Source organism: Dendrobates tinctorius, unplaced genomic scaffold (genome assembly GCF_039654945.1).
Source record: "Dendrobates tinctorius isolate UK_male_01 unplaced genomic scaffold, ASM3965494v1 ptg000120l, whole genome shotgun sequence".
Lineage (NCBI taxonomy): Eukaryota > Metazoa > Chordata > Amphibia > Anura > Dendrobatidae > Dendrobates > Dendrobates tinctorius.
Window position 1 is genome coordinate 21,810,358 of NW_027361788.1, and position 21,038 is coordinate 21,831,395.

The 21,038-nt window shown below is 53.0% G+C and overlaps 1 long non-coding RNA gene across 2 annotated transcripts; it reads left to right on the plus strand.

The window, feature by feature from the left end:
* Window positions 1-3,597: 3,597 nt before the first annotated feature.
* Window positions 3,598-20,838, plus strand: LOC141101663 (uncharacterized). Of its 2 annotated transcripts, XR_012235008.1 has the most exons (6): window positions 3,598-3,664; window positions 4,308-4,353; window positions 18,571-18,616; window positions 18,713-18,856; window positions 19,929-20,129; window positions 20,401-20,838. It is a non-coding gene; the product is annotated as an uncharacterized lncRNA (long non-coding RNA). The 2 variants fall into 2 exon arrangements; XR_012235007.1 differs by lacking the exons at window positions 3,598-3,664; window positions 4,308-4,353 and having other exon boundaries at window positions 17,850-18,616.
* The last annotated feature ends 200 nt before the right edge of the window (window positions 20,839-21,038 follow it).

Consider the following 21,038-nt stretch of genomic DNA (forward strand, 5'->3'; position numbering starts at 1 on the left):
GCTAGCACATGGATGGCTGTGTGGCCCTCCAAAGAAATGCCTCCCCACACCATTACTGACCAACTGCCAAACCATTCATGTTGGAGAATGTTGCGGGCAGCCAACCAATCTCCACGGCGATTCCAGACTCTGTCACATGCAGTGTCGGACTGGCTCACCGGAGAACCGGAGGATTCTCCGGTGGGCCCTGGACCCTGGCACCTGCTGGCACACAGGGCCAGCAGTTGCCTAGGGCCCCCCGCTGCTACAGGGGCCCCCAGCCAGTGGTGTCGCTAATAGCGGCACACCACACAGCTGCTAATGGGGGCCCTGTGCCAGCAGAGCAGCAGCCAGGAGCCCCTGTCCCCGCTGCTAAAAGGAAATAAATATTAACTGCTTCCCACGTCCACATTGGAGTGGAAAGCAGTGAATATCATTTCATGGACTGAACTCCGCTCTCCCCCAGGGGCCCCGCCCCCCAGCAAGTAAGCCGCTATGCGGCAGTAAGTGAGGGCCGGCGCTGCCCTCAATTGTAATGGGAGAGAGCGTCAGATGACGCCGCTCTCCCATCAGTCCCCTCTGCTGACTCACACAGCCAATGCGCGATGACGTCACTACATCGCACACCCGCTGTGTGTCTGGCAGAGGGGGCAGCTCCTGACACTGAAACCAGCTGCCGGAATCAGCGTGGGAGCGAGAAGAAGAGGTGAGTATTGTGGGTTTTTTTTATATCTCTATATCTATCTATCTATCTATCTATCTATCTATCTATCTATCTATCTATCTATCTATCTATCTCTATATATCTATCTCTCTATCTATCTAGCGATCTCTCTCTATCTATCTCTATATCTATCTATCTCTCTATATCTGTCTATCTCTATATCTATCTGGGTCGCGCTCCCAGGGCCGTGGGGTACTCGGTACCGGGCCGGTGTCAGCGGGATGTGTCACAGCAGCGGTGACCAGGTCCGTGGACCAGGGCACCCAAGCAAATGGCGGGAAACGGAAATGGTGGAATGTAGTTAATGGAATAGTTCGTGACGCCACCTGTGGTGTTCGGGAAGGGAGGTGTTAAGCCGACGCTGCAGACAGATCCTCCAGGACAGATGGTGTGGTGCAGCAATGATGTTATAGCCCTCCACAGGCAGGGCTGTTGTCCCAGGGCAGGATAGGTGAAGAGACACTTAGATGGTCTAGTGTTTGGCGCAGGGGATGTAGCAGTGCAGGGCAGATGGACACAGGAAGGAATGGAGGACACCAGGGCATGTAGTTCCAAAGCTTTACTCACAGTCTGTAGTTCCCGCTTCTGTGCCGTGTCCTCCGGCTCAGGAACTCAGTCAACCTCCAGGCAAGATGGAATGCTCCCTTCCACGCTCCGCCAACTTATGTGCCTTATGTGCCTTTTCTGAACGTCTTCTCTATAGCGCCTTTAAAGGGAATCTGTCACCCCTTTTTTGAGATATCATATAATGATATCATTCAATTGTGTGTCACATAAGGATTCTCTTAGTACTTTTGCTTCCCCCTGACCCCGCACCTTTCATGCATAAATACCTTTTTTATATCGGTTCAGATGTATGTAACTGCCGTTGTCCGGTCCGCTGGGAGGGGCTTATTCAACTGCTTACAGTGACGTGCAGGCAATTCCATGCTTTTTGGCTGTGTAACAGGTGCCGAACATGCTGGGTGGAGATTCGAGTTTTATCCCCTTTAGAACCTTGGACGTATCAATACGTCCATGTTGGCTGGTATATACCGACTGTGGACATATGGCTAGGTCATGGCGATCATCGCTGGGTGTCAGGTGATTCTGACAGCTGACAGCCAGCAGTCAGTGCAAGAGAGGTGCCCGTACCACTCACAGCACTTTAACCCCCTAAGTACTAAGATACTAAGATTGCTAGAGGGCTTCTACTTTACTGGTAGTACAAAGGCTCCTGAAACACAAAATGGCTCTCCTCCCCCTAAAAGAAATCCAGAAACTTCTGCGCTCTCAAATCCAAATTCTCCTTTTCTTCTGAGCCCCACGGTGTGCCTAAACCACATTTAGCGTCCACATGTTTGGAATTTCTGTAGCGATGAGAACCAGCCTAATGTGTGGGTGCGTGTCTCCAGAAGCAAAGTTTGGGCACAATGTACTGGTCACTACAAAGTACTAGTCACTACAACGCACTGGTCACTAAAACGGTAGTTTGCAATTTTCACTCAGCAACATCCACTGCTGCTTGTTGCTGGAAAATTCAAAATTTGGGATTTAAAACATTTTTATGGGAAAAATGTGATGTTTTCTATTTTCACAGCTCAATGTTCTAAACTTCTGTGAAGCACCTGGGGGTTCAAGCTGCTCACCACACATCTAGATAAGTTCCCTGAGGGGTCTAGTGTCACTGGCGGGGGGGGATTCCACTGTTTAAGCACATCAGGGGCTCTCCAAACTCAACACTGAATCTGATAATAATTCCAGCAAATTTTGCATTCAAAAAACAACCTCAGAATGAGTAGAATCCATTGAAGCAGGGCCAAACTGGCCATCTGGCAATATGGGCAAATGCCAGAAGGGCCTGTCTGGTTGTGGGCTGCCTTGTCTGCTACATTGTTATCAGAATAAGTGTCCTCAAGACATCCATACTGTTAAGAGTTGTGACGGAGCACAAAGTCGCTAACTCTGTCACTTACCCCAGCAGGCCACATGTATCATTAGAAATATTGGTCTTGTAGTAAATCTTGCTTTCCTCCATCCATGGTAATATTAGCAGTAATATATCCCATCTGGCGCTTGGGGATGGTGTCAGCATGGGCCTTCGTGGTTTCAAATGCCAGGGCTGAATTTTAGCCCCAGTCCGTATCTGCGTTGAAGTGTTCCAGAGTTATTACCACACGAAGTGACACTAATTAGAATTGTAAAATTTGGCATGGTCATGAAGGTGCAAACAGGCTTGGGTTATAAAGGGGTTAAATCGAGCACCGCCCAATGCTCGCCGAGTAACGAATACATCTGAGCATCCAAATACTCACGTGATATCCGAATGTCACCGAGCACGTTCGCTCATCCCTATACAAGATATATTGGACACTACAAATAAAATTAAAAGAATGCTCCCATATGATAACCATAAATCCTCCATGATTTTAATGATATTTTGTAGAATTTATACCACACCAAAAGAGGCATACCCAGTGAGATCCTTTACATAAAAATGTCAGACCCACAAGCATATATTTTTTTGTTATTTATGGGAGGGTTTATATTTGTAAGAGTTATCTGTTATATATATTATCCATTAGTTAGTATGTACCCTAACCAGGGACCAGCTCCTAATATCATAATATACTGTAACTGAATTCAATTGGACTTGACCTAATAACATATATGTATACACACATGGACAAAATTGTTGTTACCTTTCTAGTAAACCAACAATGATCAATGAAATAACTTGAAACTGACAAATAAAAATTAACCTTCAATTTTATATTGTTAATTATTTAGAATACATTTGAGTTAAAAATCCCAGAAGAAGATAAGAGGACTAATAATAAATTGTAGATATTCATGTTTAAAGATTTTAGTTGACATGTTTGCTATTTCTCCAATCTCATCGAAGGAAGAAGCCAATTCCCAGGTCCCCAAGCCTGAATAACACCAGTGGTTTGAATTCCTGCTCATCACCGAGTAAACCAGGTACTGTGGACTGATCCAGAAAAGGGACTGGTATATTTATTGCTGTCATTGTAGTCATTGGGTGCAGCCTATATGCACATTTTGGTAAGGGTTTGGATTATCCTCTATTGCATGTCGGCGGTAATGAGCGGTGGCATAATTAGAGTCCTTGTGGGAATTGGGGGAAAACTTGGACCTATGACCCCAGAAGCATGTAGGTCAGATATACAGGCATCTGTAATAATGTCATCCATCCCGGCCCTTATCCTGTAACCATCTCTCCGTCCATAAATACTGTAAAAATATTCGCAATCTTTGGCCCATCCTGTAATAGTGTCACCATCGTGACGTGCCTGGTCATGGTTGTGATTTTTAATTCCCCGGTAATGAATTAATATTTAAATTTCTTTTCAACATATGGTTAGGAATATTCATGCTGTCGTTCTTATTTCAGACAGAAATGGGATTTGGGAATTTCTCAAGTTGAGTCACATTGACTAAAGTTGTCCACTTTGCAATATACTGTAGCCTAGTGGGATCATTTTCCCCATATACATATAGGGGTATACTGAATGTCTAAATAGCATATATTTCTGTGATATTGAATGTCAGTCGTTGTTATTAGAATATTCTAAAAATAGATTGATGTTTTTTTCTCCCGCAGATCTGAAAGTAATAACTTCAGACAGTAATTCGGACGATACCACCAGGTAAGACATACATCTTCTCCATTACTAGATACTTCATGGGGATTAATGTTGTTACATTTATTTCACAGCTCCGATGATGATATCATTCTCATTAGTAATAATGAGGAATCTAATAGTGGAGAAACTTCCTCAAATAAAAGTAATAACTTCTAGATACAATTCAGGTTAATGTTATAGTAGAAAGAACAATTCTTAGTTTTCTGTGCTGTCTCAGGTCATGGACACTTCCATATTGACAGAGCTAGTGACCGCCATGTTGGCTAAGGGCCACCGTTGTCTTTATAGAATTTCTTACAGCAGTGCAATCAATTTACTTGGGTTTTGCTGTAAGTCTGTTAGATATCAATAGAGACTTATACAAGTTCTCCCATATCTTCATTGAAACCTATGGAAGCTACCATGATACCGCAAATACGATCATGTCACGTCTATTTTCATGTTACATGGAGGACCCTCTGGAGAGAACTTTCCTTTTGATCTGCCATAAATAATTAACATGACAGTATTACCTGTATTAGTGGTGCAGAACATATTAAGTGGCTTAACTTTTCATATCCAGTGGCGGATTATAATGAGGTCAATTTGGGCAGTTGCCCCGGGCCCAGTGGGGTTAAGGGGCCCACAGCCCAGGCCAGTAAATTGCCCCATTATAATCTGACACCGCGCAGGGCCGGATTATAGGCAGGGCAGGCGGGGCTTCAGCCCCGGGGCCCCCACCACAAGAGCTTCTAAGGGGGCCCCCACCACATTCCTGCTGGCTGCTGCAATGGCACTCCATCTTCTCCCCACCTAAAAGTGAGTGACCGTGGGGGCGGCATTATGTGCTCTGCTACCAGCAGCATCTACAAGTAGCGTGAACGCTGGTGCTGCTGGTAGCGTGCAAAGGCTTGTGATGAGCTCACAGGAGGTAAGGTGTCAGGGCCCCCGATCATGTGACCCCTGTCTCCTCCCCTCCTGTGACCTCATCACAGGTTCTGTGCGCACAGCACTGAGCACTGAGAGCAGCCATGTATGTGGAGTGCGGCTCTGCGGGTGGAGGTCGGTGCCGGAGGCTCCATTATTCTCTATGTGGAGTGCGGGTGGAGGTCGGTGCTGGAGGCCCCATTATTCTCTATGTGGAGTGTGGCTCTGCGGGTGGAGGTCGGTGCTGGAGGCCCCATTATTCTCTATGTGGAGTGCGGCTCTGCGGGTGGAGGTCGGTACTGGAGGCTCCATTATTCTCTATGTGGAGTGCGGCTCTGCGGGTGGAGGTCGGTGCTGGAGGCCCCATTATTCTCTATGTGGAGTGCGGCTCTGCGGGTGGAGGTCGGTGCTGGAGGCTCCATTATTCTCTATGTGGAGTGCGGCTCTGCGGGTGGAGGTCGGTGCTGGAGGCCCCATTATTCTCTATGTGGAGTGCGGCTCTGCGGGTGGAGGTCGGTGCTGGAGGCTCCATTATTCTCTATGTGGAGTGCGGCTCTGCGGGTGGAGGTCGGTACTGGAGGCTCCATTATTCTCTATGTGGAGTGCGGCTCTGCGGGTGGAGGTCGGTGCTGGAGGCCCCATTATTCTCTATGTGGAGTGCGGCTCTGCGGGTGGAGGTCGGTGCTGGAGGCTCCATTATTCTCTATGTGGAGTGCTGCTCTGCGGGTGGAGGTCGGTGCTGGAGGCTCCATTATTCTCTATGTGGAGTGTGGCTCTGCGGGTGGAGGTCGGTGCTGGAGGCCCCATTATTCTCTATGTGGAGTGCGGCTCTGCGGGTGGAGGTCGGTGCTGGAGGCTCCATTATTCTCTATGTGGAGTGCGGCTCTGCGGGTGGAGGTCGGTGCTGGAGGCTCCATTATTCTCTATGTGGAGTGCGGCTCTGCGGGTGGAGGTCGGTGCTGGAGGCTCCATTATTCTCTATGTGGAGTGTGGCTCTGCGGGTGGAGGTCGGTGCTGGAGGCTCCATTATTCTCTATGTGGAGTGCGGCTCTGCGGGTGGAGGTCGGTGCTGGAGGCTCCATTATTCTCTATGTGGAGTGCGGCTCTGCGGGTGGAGGTCGGTGCTGGAGGCCCCATTATTCTCTATGTGGAGTGCGGCTCTGCGGGTGGAGGTCGGTGCTGGAGGCCCCATTATTCTCTATGTGGAGTGCGGCTCTGCGGGTGGAGGTCAGTGCCGGAGGCTCCATTATTCTCTATGTGGAGTGCGGCTCTGCGGGTGGAGGTCGGTGCTGGAGGCTCCATTATTCTCTATGTGGAGTGCGGCTCTGCGGGTGGAGGTCGGTGCTGGAGGCCCCATTATTCTCTATGTGGAGTGCGGCTCTGCGGGTGGAGGTCAGTGCTGGAGGCCACATTATTCTCTATGTGGAGTGTGACTCTGCGGGTGGAGGTCGGTGCTGGAGGCGCCATTATTCTCTATGTGGAGTGCGGCTCTGCGGGTGGAGGTCGGTGCTGGAGGCTCCATTATCCTCTATGTGGAGTGCGGCTCTGCGGGTGGAGGTCGGTGCTGGAGGCTCCATTATTCTCTATGTGGAGTGAGGCTCTGCGGGTGGAGGTCGGTGCTGGAGGCCACATTATTCTCTATGTGGAGTGTGACTCTGCGGGTGGAGGTCGGTGCTGGAGTCGCCATTATTCTCTATGTGGAGTGCGGCTCTGCGGGTGGAGGTCGGTGCTGGAGGCTCCATTATTCTCTATGTGGAGTGCGGCTCTGCGGGTGGAGGTCGGTGCTGGAGGCTCCATTATCCTCTATGTGGAGTGCGGCTCTGCGGGTGGAGGTCGGTGCTGGAGGCTCCATTATTCTCTATGTGGAGTGCGGCTCTGCGGGTGGAGGTCGGTGCTGGAGGCTCCATTATTCTCTATGTGGAGTGCGGCTCTGCGGGTGGAGGTCGGTGCTGGAGGCTCCATTATTCTCTATGTGGAGTGCGGCTCTGCGGGTGGAGGTCGGTGCTGGAGGCTCCATTATTCTCTATGTGGAGTGCGGCTCTGCGGGTGGAGGTCGGTGCTGGAGGCTCCATTATTCTCTATGTGGAGTGTGGCTCTGCGGGTGGAGGTCGGTGCTGGAGGCTCCATTATTCTCTATGTGGAGTGCGGCTCTGCGGGTGGAGGTCGGTGCTGGAGGCTCCATTATTCTCTATGTGGAGTGCGGCTCTGCGGGTGGAGGTCGGTGCTGGAGGCTCCATTATTCTCTATGTGGAGTGCGGCTCTGCGGGTGGAGGTAAGTGCTGGAGGCCCCATTATTCTCTATGTGGAGTGCGGCTCTGCGGGTGGAGGTCGGTGCTGGAGGCTCCATTATTCTCTATGTGGAGTGCGGCTCTGCAGGTGGAGGTAAGTGCTGGAGGCCCCATTATTCTCTGTGTAGTGCGGCTCTGCAGGTGGAGGTAGGTGCTGGAGGCTCCATTATTCTCTATGTGGAGTGCGGCTCTGCGGGTGGAGGTCGGTGCTGGAGGCCCCATTATTCTCTGTGTAGTGCGGCTCTGCAGGTGGAGGTAGGTGCTGGAGGCTCCATTATTCTCTATGTGGAGTGCGGCTCTGCGGGTGGAGGTCGGTGCTGGAGGCTCCATTATTCTCTATGTGGAGTGCGGCTCTGCGGGTGGAGGTCGGTGCTGGAGGCTCCATTATTCTCTATGTGGAGTGCGGCTCTGCGGGTGGAGGTAAGTGCTGGAGGCCCCATTATTCTCTATGTGGAGTGCGGCTCTGCGGGTGGAGGTCGGTGCTGGAGGCTCCATTATTCTCTATGTGGAGTGCGGCTCTGCAGGTGGAGGTAAGTGCTGGAGGCCCCATTATTCTCTGTGTAGTGCGGCTCTGCGGGTGGAGGTCGGTGCTGGAGGCTCCATTATTCTCTATGTGGAGTGCGGCTCTGCGGGTGGAGGTCGGTGCTGGAGGCCCCATTATTCTCTGTGTAGTGCGGCTCTGCAGGTGGAGGTAGGTGCTGGAGGCTCCATTATTCTCTATGAGGAGTGCGGCTCTGCGGGTGGAGGTCGGTGCTGGAGGCCCCATTATTCTCTGTGTAGTGCGGCTCTGCGGGTGGAGGTCGGTGCTGGAGGCTCCATTATTCTCTATGTGGAGTGCGGCTCTGCGGGTGGAGGTCGGTGCTGGAGGCCCCATTATTCTCTATGTGGAGTGCGGCTCTGCGGGTGGAGGTCGGTGCTGGAGGCTCCATTATTCTCTATGTGGAGTGTGGCTCTGCGGGTGGAGGTCGGTGCTGGAGGCTCCATTATTCTCTATGTGGAGTGCAGCTCTGCGGGTGGAGGTCGGTGCCGGAGGCTCCATTATTCTCTGTGGAGTGAGGCTCTGCGGGTGGAGGTCGGTGCTGGAGGCTCCATTATTCTCTATGTGGAGTGCGGCTCTGCGGGTGGAGGTCGGTGCTGGAGGCCCCATTATTCTCTATGTGGAGTGCGGGTGGAGGTCAGTGCTGGAGGCCCCATTATTCTCTATGTAGAGTGCGGCTCTGCGGGTGGAGGTCGGTGCTGGAGGCCACATTATTCTCTATGTGGAGTGCGGGTGGAGGTCGGTGCTGGAGGCCACATTATTCTCTATGTGGAGTGCGGCTCTGCGGGTGGAGGTCGGTGCTGGAGGCTCCATTATTCTCTATGTGGAGTGCGGCTCTGCGGGTCGAGGTCGGTGCTGGAGGCCCCATTATTCTCTATGTGGAGTGCGGCTCTGCGGGTGGAGGTCGGTGCTGGAGGCTCCATTATTCTCTATGTGGAGTGTGGCTCTGCGGGTGGAGGTCGGTGCTGGAGGCTCCATTATTCTCTATGTGGAGTGCGGCTCTGCGGGTGGAGGTCGGTGCCGGAGGCTCCATTATTCTCTGTGGAGTGAGGCTCTGCGGGTGGAGGTCGGTGCTGGAGGCTCCATTATTCTCTATGTGGAGTGCAGCTCTGCGGGTGGAGGTCGGTGCTGGAGGCCCCATTATTCTCTATGTGGAGTGCGGGTGGAGGTCAGTGCTGGAGGCCCCATTATTCTCTATGTAGAGTGCGGCTCTGCGGGTGGAGGTCGGTGCTGGAGGCCACATTATTCTCTATGTGGAGTGCGGGTGGAGGTCGGTGCTGGAGGCCACATTATTCTCTATGTGGAGTGCGGCTCTGCGGGTGGAGGTCGGTGCTGGAGGCCCCATTATTCTCTATGTGGAGTGCGGGTGGAGGTCGGTGCTGGAGGCCCCATTATTCTGTATGTGGAGTGCGGCTCTGCGGGTGGAGGTCGGTGCTGGAGGCCACATTATTCTGTATGTGGAGTGTGGCTCTGCGGGTGGAGGTCGGTGCTGGAGGCCCCATTATTCTCTATGTGGAGTGCGGCTCTGCGGGTGGAGGTCGGAGCTGGAGGCTCCATTATTCTCTATGTGGAGTGTGGCTCTGCGGGTGGAGGTAAGTGCTGGAGGCTCCATTATTCTCTATGTGGAGTGCGGCTCTGCGGGTGGAGGTCGGTGCTGGAGGCTCCATTATTCTCTATGTGGAGTGTGGCACTGCGGGTGGAGGTCAGTGCTGGAGGCTCCATTATTCTCTATGTGGAGTGCGGCTCTGCAGGTGGAGGTCGGTGCTGGAGGCTCCATTATTCTCTATGTGGAGTGTGGCTCTGCGGGTGGAGGTCGGTGCTGGTGGCCCCATTATTCTCTATGTAGAGTGTGACTCTGCGGGTGGAGGTCGGTGCTGGAGGCTCCATTATTCTCTATGTGGAGTGTGGCTCTGCGGGTGGAGGTAAGTGCTGGAGGCTCCATTATTCTCTATGTGGAGTGTGGCTCTGCGGGTGGAGGTCGGTGCTGGAGGCTCCATTATTCTCTATGAGGAGTGCGGCTCTGCGGGTGGAGGTCGGTGCTGGAGGCCCCATTATTCTCTGTGTAGTGCGGCTCTGCGGGTGGAGGTCGGTGCTGGAGGCTCCATTATTCTCTATGTGGAGTGCGGCTCTGCGGGTGGAGGTCGGTGCTGGAGGCTCCATTATTCTCTATGTGGAGTGCGGCTCTGCGGTTGGAGGTAAGTGCTGGAGGCTCCATTATTCTCTATGTGGAGTGCGGCTCTGCGGGTGGAGGTCGGTGCTGGAGGCTCCATTATTCTCTATGTGGAGTGCGGCTCTGCGGGTGGAGGTCGGTGCTGGAGGCCCCATTATTCTCTATGTGGAGTGCGGCTCTGCAGGTGGAGGTCGGTGCTGGAGGCTCCATTATTCTCTATGTGGAGTGTGGCTCTGCGGGTGGAGGTCGGTGCTGGAGGCTCCATTATTCTCTATGTGGAGTGCGGCTCTGCGGGTGGAGGTCGGTGCTGGAGGCTCCATTATTCTCTATGTGGAGTGCGGCTCTGCGGGTGGAGGTCAGTGCTGGAGGCTCCATTATTCTCTATGTGGAGTGCGGCTCTGCGGGTGGAGGTAAGTGCTGGAGGCTCCATTATTCTCTATGTGGAGTGCGGCTCTGCGGGTGGAGGTCGGTGCTGGAGGCTCCATTATTCTCTATGAGGAGTGCGGCTCTGCGGGTGGAGGTCGGTGCTGGAGGCTCCATTATTCTCTATGTGGAGTGCGGCTCTGCGGGTGGAGGTAGGTGCTGGAGGCCCCATTATTCTCTATGAGGAGTGCGGCTCTGCGGGTGGAGGTCGGTGCTGGAGGCTCCATTATTCTCTATGTGGAGTGCGGCTCTGCGGGTGGAGGTAAGTGCTGGAGGCCCCATTATTCTCTATGTGGAGTGCGGCTCTGCGGGTGGAGGTCGGTGCTGGAGGCTCCATTATTCTCTATGTGGAGTGCGGCTCTGCGGGTGGAGGTCGGTGCTGGAGGCTCCATTATTCTCTATGTGGAGTGCGGCTCTGCGGGTGGAGGTCGGTGCTGGAGGCTCCATTATTCTCTATGTGGAGTGCGGCTCTGCAGGTGGAGGTAAGTGCTGGAGGCCCCATTATTCTCTATGTGGAGTGCGGCTCTGCGGGTGGAGGTCGGTGCTGGAGGCTCCATTATTCTCTATGTGGAGTGCGGCTCTGCGGGTGGAGGTCGGTGCCGGAGGCTCCATTATTCTCTGTGGAGTGAGGCTCTGCGGGTGGAGGTCGGTGCTGGAGGCTCCATTATTCTCTATGTGGAGTGCGGCTCTGCGGGTGGAGGTCGGTGCTGGAGGCCCCATTATTCTCTATGTGGAGTGCGGGTGGAGGTCAGTGCTGGAGGCCCCATTATTCTCTATGTAGAGTGCGGCTCTGCGGGTGGAGGTCGGTGCTGGAGGCCACATTATTCTGTATGTGGAGTGTGGCTCTGCGGGTGGAGGTCGGTGCTGGAGGCCCCATTATTCTCTATGTGGAGTGCGGGTAGAGGTCGGTGCTGGAGGCCACATTATTCTCTATGTGGAGTGCGGCTCTGCGGGTGGAGGTCGGTGCTGGAGGCCCCATTATTCTCTATGTGGAGTGCGGGTGGAGGTCGGTGCTGGAGGCCCCATTATTCTGTATGTGGAGTGCGGCTCTGCGGGTGGAGGTCGGTGCTGGAGGCTCCATTATTCTCTATGTGGAGTGTGGCTCTGCGGGTGGAGATCGGTGCTGGAGGCCCCATTATTCTCTATGTAGAGTGCGGCTCTGCGGGTGGAGGTCGGTGCTGGAGGCTCCATTATTCTCTATGTGGAGTGTGGCTCTGCGGGTGGAGGTAAGTGCTGGAGGCTCCATTATTCTCTATGTGGAGTGCGGCTCTGCGGGTGGAGGTCGGTGCTGGAGGCTCCATTATTCTCTATGTGGAGTGCGGCTCTGCAGGTGGAGGTCGGTGCTGGAGGCTCCATTATTCTCTATGTGGAGTGTGGCTCTGCGGGTGGAGGTCGGTGCTGGAGGCCCCATTATTCTCTATGTAGAGTGTGACTCTGCGGGTGGAGGTCGGTGCTGGAGGCTCCATTATTCTCTATGTGGAGTGTGGCTCTGCGGGTGGAGGTAAGTGCTGGAGGCTCCATTATTCTCTATATGGAGTGTGGCTCTGCGGGTGGAGGTCGGTGCTGGAGGCTCCATTATTCTCTATGTGGAGTGCGGCTCTGCGGTTGGAGGTAAGTGCTGGAGGCTCCATTATTCTCTATGTGGAGTGTGGCTCTGCGGGTGGAGGTCGGTGCTGGAGGCTCCATTATTCTTTATGTGGAGTGCGGCTCTGCGGGTGGAGGTCGGTGCTGGAGGCTCCATTATTCTCTATGTGGAGTGCGGCTCTGCGGGTGGAGGTAAGTGCTGGAGGCTCCATTATTCTCTATGTGGAGTGTGGCTCTGCGGGTGGAGGTCGGTGCTGGAGGCTCCATTATTCTCTATGTGGAGTGCGGCTCTGCGGGTGGAGGTAAGTTCTGGAGGCTCCATTATTCTCTATGTGGAGTGCGTCTCTGCGGGTGGAGGTCGGTGCTGGAGGCTCCATTATTCTCTATGTGGAGTGCGGCTCTGCGGGTGGAGGTAAGTGCTGGAGGCTCCATTATTCTCTATGTGGAGTGCGGCTCTGCGGGTGGAGGTCGGTGCTGGAGGCTCCATTATTCTCTATGTGGAGTGTGGCTCTGCGGGTGGAGGTAAGTGCTGGAGGCTCCATTATTCTCTATGTGGAGTGCGGCTCTGTGGGTGGAGGTCGGTGCTGGAGGCTCCATTATTCTCTATGTGGAGTGCGGCTCTGCGGGTGGAGGTCGGTGCTGGATGCCCCATTATTCTCTATGTGGAGTGCGGGTGGAGGTCGGTGCTGGAGGCCACATTATTCTCTATGTGGAGTGCGGCTCTGCGGGTGGAGGTCGGTGCTGGAGGCCCCATTATTCTCTATGTGGAGTGCGGGTGGAGGTCGGTGCCGGAGGCCACATTATTCTCTATGTGGAGTGTGGCTCTGCGGGTGGAGGTCGGTGCTGCTGGAGGCCCCATTATTCTCTATGTAGAGTGTGGCTCTGCGGGTGGAGGTCGGTGCTGGAGGCCCCATTATTCTGTATGTGGAGTGTGGCTCTGCTGGTGGAGGTCAGTGCTGGAGGCTCCATTATTCTCTATGTGGAGTGCGGCTCTGCAGGTGGAGGTCGGTGCTGGAGGCTCCATTATTCTCTATGTGGAGTGTGGCTCTGCGGGTGGAGGTCGGTGCTGGAGGCTCCATTATTCTCTATGTGGAGTGCGGCTCTGCGGGTGGAGGTCGGTGCTGGAGGCTCCATTATTCTCTATGTGGAGTGCGGCTCTGCGGGTGGAGGTCGGTGCTGGAGGCCCCATTATTCTATATGTGGAGTGCGGCTCTGCGGGTGGAGGTAGGTGCTGGAGGCCCCATTATTCTCTATGTGGAGTGCGACTCTGCGGGTGGAGGTCGGTGCTGGAGGCTCCATTATTCTCTATGTGGAGTGTGGCTCTGCGGGTGGAGGTCGGTGCTGGAGGCTCCATTATTCTCTATGTGGAGTGCGGCTCTGCGGGTGGAGGTAAGTGCTGGAGGCTCCATTATTCTCTATGTGGAGTGCGTCTCTGCGGGTGGAGGTAAGTGCTGGAGGCTCCATTATTCTCTATGTGGAGTGCGGCTCTGTGGGTGGAGGTCGGTGCTGGAGGCTCCATTATTCTCTATGTGGAGTGCGGCTCTGCGGGTGGAGGTCGGTGCTGGAGGCCCCATTATTCTCTATGTGGAGTGCGGGTGGAGGTCGGTGCTGGAGGCCACATTATTCTGTATGTGGAGTGTGGCTCTGCGGGTGGAGGTCGGTGCTGGAGGCCCCATTATTCTCTATGTGGAGTGCGGCTCTGCGGGTGGAGGTCGGTGCTGGAGGCCACATTATTCTGTATGTGGAGTGTGGCTCTGCGGGTGGAGGTCGGTGCTGGAGGCCCCATTATTCTCTATGTGGAGTGCGGCTCTGCGGGTGGAGGTCGGTGCTGGAGGCTCCATTATTCTCTATGTGGAGTGTGGCTCTGCGGGTGGAGGTCGGTGCTGGAGGCTCCATTATTCTCTATGTGGAGTGCGGCTCTGCGGGTGGAGGTCGGTGCTGGAGGCTCCATTATTCTCTATGTGGCGTGCGGCTCTGCGGGTGGAGGTCGGTGCTGGAGGCTCCATTATTCTCTATGTGGAGTGTGGCACTGCGGGTGGAGGTCAGTGCTGGAGGCTCCATTATTCTCTATGTGGAGTGCGGCTCTGCAGGTGGAGGTCGGTGCTGGAGGCTCCATTATTCTCTATGTGGAGTGTGGCTCTGCGGGTGGAGGTCGGTGCTGGAGGCTCCATTATTCTCTATGTGGAGTGTGGCTCTGCGGGTGGAGGTAAGTGCTGGAGGCTCCATTATTCTCTATGTGGAGTGTGGCTCTGCTGGTGGAGGTCGGTGCTGGAGGCTCCATTATTCTCTATGTGGAGTGCGGCTCTGCGGTTGGAGGTAAGTGCTGGAGGCTCCATTATTCTCTATGTGGAGTGTGGCTCTGCGGGTGGAGGTCGGTGCTGGAGGCTCCATTATTCTCTATGTGGAGTGCTGCTCTGCGGGTGGAGGTCGGTGCTGGAGGCTCCATTATTCTCTATGTGGAGTGCGGCTCTGCGGGTGGAGGTAAGTGCTGGAGGCTCCATTATTCTCTATGTGGAGTGTGGCTCTGCGGGTGGAGGTCGGTGCTGGAGGCTCCATTATTCTCTATGTGGAGTGCGGCTCTGTGGGTGGAGGTAAGTGCTGGAGGCTCCATTATTCTCTATGTGGAGTGCGTCTCTGCGGGTGGAGGTCGGTGCTGGAGGCTCCATTATTCTCTATGTGGAGTGCGGCTCTGCGGGTGGAGGTAAGTGCTGGAGGCTCCATTATTCTCTATGTGGAGTGCGGCTCTGCGGGTGGAGGTCGGTGCTGGAGGCTCCATTATTCTCTATGTGGAGTGCGGCTCTGCGGGTGGAGGTAAGTGCTGGAGGCTCCATTATTCTCTATGTGGAGTGCGGCTCTGTGGGTGGAGGTCGGTGCTGGAGGCTCCATTATTCTCTATGTGGAGTGCGGCTCTGCGGGTGGAGGTCGGTGCTGGAGGCCCCATTATTCTCTATGTGGAGTGCGGGTGGAGGTCGGTGCTGGAGGCCACATTATTCTCTATGTGGAGTGCGGCTCTGCGGGTTGAGGTCGGTGCTGGAGGCCCCATTATTCTCTATGTGGAGTGCGGGTGGAGGTCGGTGCTGGAGGCCCCATTATTCTGTATGTGGAGTGCGGCTCTGCGGGTGGAGGTCGGTGCTGGAGGCCACATTATTCTGTATGTGGAGTGTGGCTCTGCGGGTGGAGGTCGGTGCTGGAGGCCCCATTATTCTCTATGTGGAGTGCGGCTCTGCGGGTGGAGGTCGGTGCTGGAGACTCCATTATTCTTTATGTGGAGTGTGGCTCTGCGGGTGGAGGTCGGTGCTGCTGGAGGCCCCATTATTCTCTATGTAGAGTGTGGCTCTGCGGGTGGAGGTCGGTGCTGGAGGCCCCATTATTCTGTATGTGGAGTGTGGCTCTGCGGGTGGAGGTAAGTGCTGGAGGCTCCATTATTCTTTATGTGGAGTGTGGCTCTGCGGGTGGAGGTCGGTGCTGGAGACTCCATTATTCTTTATGTGGAGTGTGGCTCTGCGGGTGGAGGTCGGTGCTGCTGGAGGCCCCATTATTCTCTATGTAGAGTGTGGCTCTGCGGGTGGAGGTCGGTGCTGGAGGCCCCATTATTCTGTATGTGGAGTGTGGCTCTGCGGGTGGAGGTAAGTGCTGGAGGCTCCATTATTCTCTATGTGGAGTGCGTCTCTGCGGGTGGAGGTCGGTGCTGGAGGCTCCATTATTCTCTATGTGGAGTGCGGCTCTGCGGGTGGAGGTCGGTGCTGGAGGCTCCATTATTCTCTATGTGGAGTGCGGCTCTGCGGGTGGAGGTAAGTGCTGGAGGCTCCATTATTCTCTATGTAGAGTGCGGCTCTGTGGGTGGAGGTCGGTGCTGGAGGCTCCATTATTCTTTATGTGGAGTGCGGCTCTGCGGGTGGAGGTCGGTGCTGAAGGCCCCATTATTCTCTATGTGGAGTGCGGGTGGAGGTCGGTGCTGGAGGCCACATTATTCTCTATGTGGAGTGCGGCTCTGCGGGTGGAGGTCGGTGCTGGAGGCCCCATTATTCTCTATGTGGAGTGCGGGTGGAGGTCGGTGCTGGAGGCCCCATTATTCTGTATGTGGAGTGCGGCTCTGCGGGTGGAGGTCGGTGCTGGAGGCCACATTATTCTGTATGTGGAGTGTGGCTCTGCGGGTGGAGGTCGGTGCTGGAGGCCCCATTATTCTCTATGTGGAGTGCGGCTCTGCGGGTGGAGGTCGGTGCTGGAGGCTCCATTATTCTCTATGTGGAGTGTGGCTCTGCGGGTGGAGGTCGGTGCTGCTGGAGGCCCCATTATTCTCTATGTGGAGTGCGGCTCTGCAGGTGGAGGTCGGTGCTGGAGGCTCCATTATTCTCTATGTGGAGTGTGGCTCTGCGGGTGGAGGTCGGTGCTGCTGGAGGCCCCATTATTCTCTATGTGGAGTGTGGCTCTGCGGGTGGAGGTCGGTGCTGGAGGCTCCATTATTCTCTATGTGGAGTGCGGCTCTGCGGGTGGAGGTCGGTGCTGGAGGCTCCATTATTCTCTATGTGGAGTGCGGCTCTGCGGGTGGAGGTCGGTGCTGGAGGCCCCATTATTCTGTATGTGGAGTGCGGCTCTGAGGGTGGAGGTAGGTGCTGGAGGCCCCATTATTCTCTATGTGGAGTGCGACTCTGCGGGTGGAGGTCGGTGCTGGAGGCTCCATTATTCTCTATGTGGAGTGCGGCTCTGCGGGTGGAGGTCGGTGCTGGAGGCTCCATTATTCTCTATGTGGAGTGCGGCTCTGCGGGTGGAGGTCGGTGCTGGAGGCCCCATTATTCTCTATGAGGAGTGCGGCTCTGTGGGTGGAGGTAGGTGCTGGAGGCCCCATTATTCTCTATGTGGAGTGCGGCTCTGCGGGTGGAGGTCGGTGCTGGAGGCTCCATTATTCTCTGTGTGGAGTGCGGCTCTGTGGGTGGAGGTCGGTGCTTGAGGCTCCATTATTCTCTATGTGGAGTGCGGCTCTGCGGGTGGAGGTCTGTGCTGGAGGCTCCATTATTCTCTATGTGGAGTGCGGCTCTGCGGGTGGAGGTCGGTGCTGGAGGCCCCATTATTCTCTATGTGGAGTGCGGCTCTGCGGGTGGAGGTAAGTGCTGGAGGCTCCATTATTCTCTATGTGGAGTGCGGCTCTGCGGGTGGAGGTCGGTGCTGGAGGCTCCATTATTCTCTATGTGGAGTGCGGCTCTGCGGGTGGAGGTAAGTGCTGGAGGCTCCATTATTCTCTATGTGGAGTGCGGCTCTGTGGGTGGAGGTCGGTGCTGGAGGCTCCATTATTCTCTATGTGGAGTGCGGCTCTGCGGGTGGAGGTCGGTGCTGGAGGCCCCATTATTCTCTATGTGGAGTGCGGGTGGAGGTCGGTGCTGGAGGCCACATTATTCTCTATGTGGAGTGCGGCTCTGCGGGTGGAGGTCGGTGCTGGAGGCTCCATTATTCTCTATGTGGAGTGTGGCTCTGCGGGTGGAGGTCGGTGCTGGAGGCTCCATTATTCTCTGTGTGGAGTGCGGCTCTGTGGGTGGAGGTCGGTGCTTGAGGCTCCATTATTCTCTATGTGGAGTGCGGCTCTGCGGGTGGAGGTCTGTGCTGGAGGCTCCATTATTCTCTATGTGGAGTGCGGCTCTGCGGGTGGAGGTCGGTGCTGGAGGCCCCATTATTCTCTATGTAGAGTGTGGCTCTGCGGGTGGAGGTCGGTGCTGGAGGCCCCATTATTCTCTATGTAGAGTGTGGCTCTACGATTCGTGACCCTCGTCACGTGACGAGGGGGGCCCACAGAGTCTGAACTGCCCCGGGCCCTGGCTACCCTTAATCCACCCCTGTTCATATCTATTTGGAAATCATAATGTTAGCTTCCATTTATTTCCCGACAACCATTTATTTTTTGAAAACCATTGTTAGAATGCTTGAGATTGTTGAGGGTCCACACTCTGGCGACGTAGGGCATGTTCACTTCTAATCTTGTACTGAACACTTACATCATATCATTAATAAGCGCAGTTTCACTGAGCAGCAGGTGGGGTACATATATACTAAAACTCCTTTTTTCCTGTGGTGTTTGGACCTCCTTACAATGTGAGATCCTGGTCCCAATGTAGGATCCTGTGGATCTCTAGTAGTCTGGTCAGTGATTTATTCTGCTCTGGTTTGAACCTATATTTGTAGTCTTATTGACGCTCCAGACTCCATGTTTATAGACCTCTCTCTAGTATGGACCTGCATACTGACATACCTCATCGACAAAATCATCAGTTTTGAACCTAAAACTTCAAAACTTCTTTTCACTCTTCCATATTTCTGTACAGATAATGAACCATCTGATAGTGAGGAGAGCTCCGACATAGAGGAGAGGTGAGTTATATAGTACATAAATGTCTCTATATAAAACCATGAACTAGGTAAGAAATGTTTCCAGTGGATTTATAGATGATTCCTTATTTTTCCCAGTATACCAATGTGCCAAATCCCTGGATGTTTCCTGGATGACATAATATCACCCACGTCTATCTACACAACAAACTTCCAGGAGACTAAAAGGAGCTAGCGGAAGAACTGTACCATCTGTATAATATAACCGTCTTCGGGAATCAGGTACCCTATCAGTATCTGGGTTATACATGACTTTTCCATCATCTCCCACCTCCCACAATTATTTCCAAGAAAAGAGGCTTTGCTTTCTGGAGGGCACCCTAGCACCTTTGTTACTCTTCTGAAATGTAGTTATTGAAAATCTCAGGAAAACCATCTTCTTATCTATAGAATGAGTGGAGCCGGACATGAGAAATACTATGAATTTACAGAGTGATTCTCAAATTGTGGCTTGAAGTTGAAAGGATTTTTACATTTATAAATAAATCCATTTAGTTGACATTTGGACATTTTATAAGTTTATTTTTGTTGTTGCTCTCACAACTTGGACTTCTCAAAATACCCCAAGCCCAATATAAGAAGACCAGTAATGTAAATGACATATGAGTGTTGAGTACTTTGTTATATTGGGACCTAAGACTTTACAGATTTAATGGAATTTGTTTCATCTTTTTAGCTTCCTGAAAAAGCGTACATTGTGTGGGATAAGAGGCTGAAAACAACAGCCGGTCAATGCTACTACTTGCAGGAGAAGACGACTAAGGGCCCCGTCACACATAGCGACTCACCAGCGATCCCGACAACGATATCAACTTGTCAGGATCGCTGGTGAGTCGCTACATGATCGCTGGTGAGCTGCCAAACTCATCCGCTGTTTACCTTGGTTACAAGCTCCTGCTCGCTGATCGCTGGTCTCCCGCCTGCCACATGCAGCGATGCGTGCTGGCCAGCGGGAGAACAGCGACCAAAAAAATGTCCTGGCCATTCCAGCACGATCAGCGATACCCGGCAGGGGGGCCGGTCGCTGATACCTGTCACACACAGCGATCTCGCTGGTGAGATCGCTGTGGCGTCACAAAACTTGTGACTCAGCAGCGATTTCTCTAGAGATCGCTGTGTGTGACGGGGGCTTAAGGAACGTCTTTCCATGATAAAACTTTCTGATAAAGTCTTAGATTCTGCCAGTAGGTCTCACATCACTACATCACTTCCAGCAGCTTAGTGAGATAACGAGTATACATGGTAAAAAGCTCCAACTTGGGTTGTAATCCATCTCATATACTCTTATTTTCAGAACGGTTACTATCCACACTTGCACATGAGATGCATTCTGGACGATCGATGGTTTATTGAAAGAAGATCATGGTCCCTTATGGCAGGATTATGCAAAAGGCATCAAATATATCCACCCTGAGCTGCCAGAGGTGACAAGATCTCACAATTAGGTCAAAGTACAACTTCTACAGTACTATCAATGTTCTTTATGTAATAAGAGGTAAGTGAATTTGATGATTCAATGCCTCATGAAACGCAGTCACTGTGGAATGACAGCAGTGCGGTTCTGTTCATATTAAGCTTTTATATTTTACTATTATCAGTGTAGACTGACGTCTGGGAGCTGTAGGGTTAAGGATGCTACTTATTATATTTTGTTGTCTATGACAGTTCTTAACATGTTGGGTACAATTTCTTCTTTTTGATACAATCCATGGTACTAACCAACATTCTTACCAGCCTGTTAACCAATATTCCGTATACCTTTGTAGATTCGGGCATTACAGAGAAATAGCAAAAAATAAATGCTATTGCAACCGCTGTGGAGGCCGAATACATCCACTGGCCACCACGTAAGAATCTAACAACAACAAGGGCGAAGAGACAAGGCAGACAGCTCTCCTTGCTATTCAGTACAAGGCTGAACATAAATGGATGGATCTGTTGTAACAAAGAACTTGTCTTAATTTGGGGGCAGCACGGTGGCTCAGTGGTTAGCACTGCAGCCTTGCAGCGCTGGGGTCCTGGATTCCAATCCAACAAAGGACAACATCTGCAATGAGTCTATATGTTCTCCCCGTGTTTGCGTGGGTTTCCTCTGGGTACTCCGGTTTCCTCCCACACGCTAAAGACATATGATGGTGCTTTATATGCAAAGCATAACAATAACTAAAAAAATAAAATGAGGTTTAACATCTGAGCTGAATAAAGTATTATAAGACCTGATTCCTTTCTTTTCCACACATTTCATCATGATCGGAGCTCACCATTTCCAGATAACAGGTGACAAGTAGAAAACATATGACTTATAAGAGTTATTTCTCATTTAAACCTGGTGTTCTTCAAATTACCATTGTCATCAGAGGTCTCCCCCCAAATATTTCAGGACCAATAGTTAGGTCTGCATCAG